Source organism: Arachis hypogaea, chromosome 13, assembly GCF_003086295.3.
Source record: "Arachis hypogaea cultivar Tifrunner chromosome 13, arahy.Tifrunner.gnm2.J5K5, whole genome shotgun sequence".
Lineage (NCBI taxonomy): Eukaryota > Viridiplantae > Streptophyta > Magnoliopsida > Fabales > Fabaceae > Arachis > Arachis hypogaea.
In genome coordinates this window covers 40,339,287-40,345,308 of record NC_092048.1, presented here as the reverse complement: position 1 = coordinate 40,345,308, position 6,022 = coordinate 40,339,287, and positions in this window count along the sequence as shown.

Genomic DNA, 6,022 nt, shown 5'->3' with positions numbered 1-6,022 from the left:
TCAGGGACTAAATCGGTGCATTTTATGAATCTCAGGGACTACTTTGAGGTTTAACTCCATAATAATAATAATAATAATAATAATAATAATAATAATAATAAAGCACACATAGCACTACTGTGGCCGCTATTATTGTTTGTCGTCGACAATGTCTGAAAGATAATCTATATCGGCTATATAATTTAAGGCTTTCTGAAATATAGGCTAGGTTGAGTGCATCTTCACAAACTTTATTCTTATATATCTACTAATTTTCTATTGTTTATTATCCTAATTCATTCCTAGTCAGAAAAAATATTTTTTCGTTATTTTATTTTTAATATCTATTTGAATAATTCCAGCAGTCGTAAATATTTAAATTTTGAGCTTGGATTTCTTGACTTTATGGCAAACAGCTATCTCCGGATTAATAATTTCAATTAAACTAACTTTGCGAAAGCTACGTTCTTAAGCTTTAATTAAGAGAAAGAATGAGTCACGAGCTAATTATTTTTCATGCACGTAATTTTCTTTAGTTCTTTTTTCCTGGCTGTGATAAGTAATAACAAAAGATAATATGAATAATTTTGATCTATCGATATACACTTGTTTTTTTTTAATTATTATTTTAATGCAAATTGATCAAAACTCAAAAAAGTTAAAATTTTCCATTCCAGAACACATTGTTTGATACTTTGATTGAACATGAACTGACTAAATTAGATGATCTTCATAATTTCATTGATGACAACTTGATTCTCAAACTTCTTTTAATGTGCACGAAGGAAACTCACGCGTAGTTATTACCATCTAATGTTTCGCCAATAAAAACGTGACGAAAATGAATTTAATATGTGTGTTTTGCGGCTTTTCATTGACTCTATTGACTAGAGCAGTGGTGGCAGCAGCCATTCTTTACCTTAATTTCTAACCTTTCCTTCAAATAACTACGCAGCCATAAATATATAACTATTAGTTATTTCCTATTTATAGGGGATTAATAATGAGAGTTTTTTTTTTTTTTTTTCAATTTGTAATAGGGGAGGATTATGAATGAAACATAGCGTCTTATGGGATTTGGATTTTTTTTTTAAGCAAAAAAAATAATAAAATAATAAAATAAAAATTTTATTACTATTAAATTTATAATTTTTATTATATATAAATCTTATTATCTTAATTCAAGAATGATATATATATGAATTTGAAATTTATGTAAATCTCGCATTATTTTGTTGTTATTAGAGATAAAATTAAAAAAAAAAATAGTATACTACCTATATATTGTAAATAACACAAATCTTGTGTGAACTGAAAGGATTGTTTTTTAAAATATTTTAAATAAAATTTGATAATTATTAAATAACTATTACTAATATAAATCTATATATTCGGTCAACTTATAAAATCGTGGTAAACATTTCTTAATTTCTGTTTTTTTTTTTTTTACCATTATTTAGAAATAAAAAGAGTGTAACATAGTTAAATGGAATGGCAATCAATGTTTAAGTCGGACCTCACAAAACAAAAGTATTCAATCTTGGTGAAGTAAAATTTAAAATTGACCTTAATTTGTTTGTCCATGATTAGAATCTATTGTTGAGCATGGTGAATAATTCTCTGCTAGTTTAATTTATAGATACTTTGAAGAGTGAGATAACTTATAATTAATCCAATTTTTTTTAAAAAAAAATTATACCTAAAATAAAAACGAAATTCTTAGTACTCAGTTTAAGAAAGATGACGAAACCCCTTATTATAGTTAAATAAAAATTTCGAGGATGTATTTCCCTAAAGATATACTCAGAATTTTCGCCTCAAAAATAAACATATACTCTTTTTTAAAAAAATAAAAAATAATAGAATAAATTATATGATTTATTCCAAAGTTTTTGAAAATTTTTTTAAAATATCTTTAATATTCAATTTCTTTTAATTTTATTTTATTTTATTATTTTTTTTTTAAATTTAGGAATACTTTAAAACTTTTTCGAAATTAGAGATGACCAAAAAATATTTTTACTAAAAAATATTATAGGTAGGGCACTCAAAATTAGAGATAACCAAAAAATTTATACCTACAAAGGGATGCTAATGGAAAATTCGCAAAATTTTCATGGGAATGGGGCCAGTCCCCGCGAATAAACAAAAACGAGGACAGAGATCGGGGTACCTATCCCATAAAAACCCACAAAATTACCACAATGTAACTCTAGTTCTCATCTTTCTCACTCTTTGTGTAACTATAACTCTAATTCCTCTAGGGGTGAGCACGGGTCGGTTTGGTTCGGGTTTATGGTAAAATTAGACCCGAACCGATCAAAATGTAATTGGTTCAGTTTGATTTGAATTTGTATTTTTTTGTACATGTACCCGAACCAAACCAAACCGATTAAGAACGGATTGGTTCGGTTCAGGTAATTGGATACCCGATGGCTTTAAAATTCATAAAAAAAAAACCAAATTTTTATTTTAAAAATTCAACAATTATAATAAACATGCAACATCAATAGAAATAATCCAAACATGTTAAACACCAAATACATTAAAAACTAAACTCATTAAAATCCAAACATATTAATAATGAATAATTATTGTCTAATAGAAAAGCCATATATATATTTTTATTTTTTTATTTAATTAATATATGATCGGGTTCGCGGGTTGGTTCGGGTTCCGCACCCTCAAAACTGATACCCGAACCAATCACTAACAAAAACCACCGGTTTGGTTCGAGTTGGACCCGATTACTCGTTGGTTTCAGAACCAATTTAATTGGTTCGGTTCGGGTTCGGACAGGTAATCGGGTACCCGCTACCCGTGCTCACCCCTAAATTCCTCCCTCTTTCTCCAAACTCCAACCCTCACACCATGCGACGTTGCTAAAGCTTCTCTCACTGTGCATCGTCGCTACTAGCAAGCTGTCCTTTTCCTTTTGCCGTCATCATTGTTGAAGCTTCGTTTTCATCTTCTCATCACCGTTGATGAGTTCCAGTCGTAGGATTTCGCCATGAGTTCCAGCTGTCAACAACTAACTATCGCGTTCTAGTGTCACCACTTTAGATTTTGGTAAGCTTAGTCCTCTTCACTTCTGGTTGTTGATGGTATTAGGGTTTGTGGTTACTGGTTGCATTTTTTATTGATTTATTATTTATTTTTCTTCATATTACTGGTTGTTGTTGATTTTTTTGTTGATGGTATTATGATTTATTATTTATTATTTATTTTTTTCTTATTATTCCTCAGATTGTTGTTGCCTAGTGGTTCTTCCTAATGGCTACTGTTTGGTTAGTTTCTTGTTGTGTTGCTAATTTATTAATAATGTGTATAATATTTAAATTTTCAGGAACTAATTATTTAAATTTGTGTTATTACAGAAAGGGAGTACTATCACCGAGTTATGATTGGCCACCAATAATTGTTATGTTGTTTTTGATGAAAACCTTTCTATTTCATTTTATTTCAATTTGTATGTTAAAAATTTTGTATTTATGTTATTTTGTTGAATTTGTGTTAGATTGTGTTTAATTATTTGAATAATTTGATTGAATTATATTAGAATTTATTATAGATGTGTTAATTGTTTTTTTTTTAAATTAAAGCTTAATATTTATGGATATTTGTGGGTGTCTCGCCTGCAGGAGAATAAACGGGACCCTGTAACAGGGAGGGGGCGAGAACGGGGGTATTTTGCTAAATGGGGAGGGGGTGGGAAGGGTTTTCGCTCCCATTGAGACCAATTGTCATCCCTACTCAAAATGGTGAGTTGAGTAGGATTTTGACGATGCCACGTGTTAGTAGCAAAAAAATAGGTTTTTATTATGACATGCAAAACGACGTCGTTTCACAACTGTTCAAAATGCCGCATCTTAATGAGAGAAATAGGTCAACAACGGATATCTTATAAATAGGATCTGTTTGTCTAATGAAATAATTATTTAAAGACTTACTTGATTAAAAATTGTTATTTTTGGAGATCAATCTGTATTATAATAGATATAATGAGGAATTAATTTGTCTAAATATAATCTTTAACACACACATATTGGTGATGCATGTAACAGCCTAGTTTTGGCAAAATAAAATTTTTCGAAGATTCTGTGAAGTGGGCATCTCTACTACATAGGCATTTCGCCATCAAGTACCTCACCACATCACCAGTTATTAAACTAACGAAAAATTGGATTTTCGAGCCATTACGGCTAGTAATTTTAAAAATCCGAGTGACAAAGTTAGATTTCATCTAACAAACCGATTTTGAATATGCAGAAAAATAAATAATAATATTTTAATTATAATAATATTTTCAGATAATAATATTTTATTATATTAATATTTTATTATATTAGTATTTTATTATAATGATATTTTATTAATTAATTTTGATAAATCACATCTTATAACCTCCCTAGCCTTCCCCTGGTAGCCACCTCCTACTTGTTTTCCTTTTCTCGGGTATGATTTTGAGAGCCACCTCATGCTTCCTTTTTTTTCTTCATTGTAATATTGAGAAGAAGAATGAGAGAGAAAAGTTAAAAATCCCATAACCTTTAAGTTTGTATGGTTTGATCCTTTGGTTCTAAAACTCCAACGAAGATTCTAACCCGATTAAAGTATTCGTTTCTTCTTTCTCTTCTCAACCATATTAGATTTGTCAAGGAAGGAAGCGCACTAGAATTCACCGAGAGAAAACTGCTTTTTGTAAGCTAAAACAAAGAGATAAGGTTCGGAAAATTAATTATGAGTTAATTGTGTTTTTGATGTTTGGTTAATGGTTGATTGTTTGATGTTTGAAACCAAATGTTTACATGATGTTTTGACGTATGTGGCTAGCTAAAAATACTAGGTGCTGGATGCCCTCCCACTTGCAATTTTATGGGCGCTGGGTGCCCTTCCATGAAGTGCCCTGGGCGCTGGGCGTGCTCCCTGTGAAACCATATGGGTGCTGGGCGCCCAATGAGGCAAACTATATGGGCGTTGGGTGCCCAACCATGCAACCTTCATGGGTACTAAGCGCCTTGTTATTTAAAATTCCGGGCATCAAGCGCCTACACTTTATGACCAATTTTACGCTTTGAAGGCGCTAAGCACTGATTTGGGCGCTAGGCGCCAAGGTACCATACAATGAGGTTTTGTAAATAACTAAGGAAAAATATAACTTAGTGAAATTCAACATGAAAAGTGTAATTAGTTCAAAAACTAAAAGGTTAAAATATAATGAACTGAAGATTAAAGACTAGAATAAAAATAACTAAAGTATTAGGATCGCAGATTAATATTCAAAAGTTAAAGAGGATAAGAAAAATTAAAAGTTTAGGAATATAATGGTAATTACAGTAAAAGACGTAGAAAGACAATTTTAAAGCCAAGGACTTAAAGGTTCTCTTAATAAAAGACCTAGGACATAGTAAGAGAAGAGGATAAAGATTAATTAAGATATGAAGAGTGAACAGAGAACGACTAAAGACATGAAAAACAGAGAATAGAAAATAAATACCGAAGGAATTGCTTAAGAAAGTAGGACAAAAAAGTGAATTAAGAGAATTTACAAAGAAAGGACATACGGTTTAAGGACTGTAGTATGGAAAGATTAACGAAGTTGAGCAAGAGGATGCATGCATAGTAAGGTTTAGCGTTCCATCCCACTTGCTCGTTGTTTGAAAATAATAGTGGAGATGTCCACAGATTGAGAACTGTTTTTCAAATGTAAAGCGCACTTAGAGCAAAATGAAAGTCAAACTGAATGGTTATGCCATAATGACTTAATGCAATTCTGAAAGTCAGACTGAATGGCTTCGACCATAAGACTTATGCAGACTAAACATCTGAAAAGCCATATCTGGGACTTGTTCCCGGGTAATGTCAGGCTACAAGGTGTAAACCAACACGTGAGCTCATGATCTACATAAGATAGACATGCATCATGCTTGTTATGCATAATTTTCTGTTATTCAAATTGTGCAAATGTGTATGTTTTCTGTATTCTCGCTTGTGTGATGTTTCTGTACTTACTATTTGCCTATTATTTTTTGTATTTTAATAT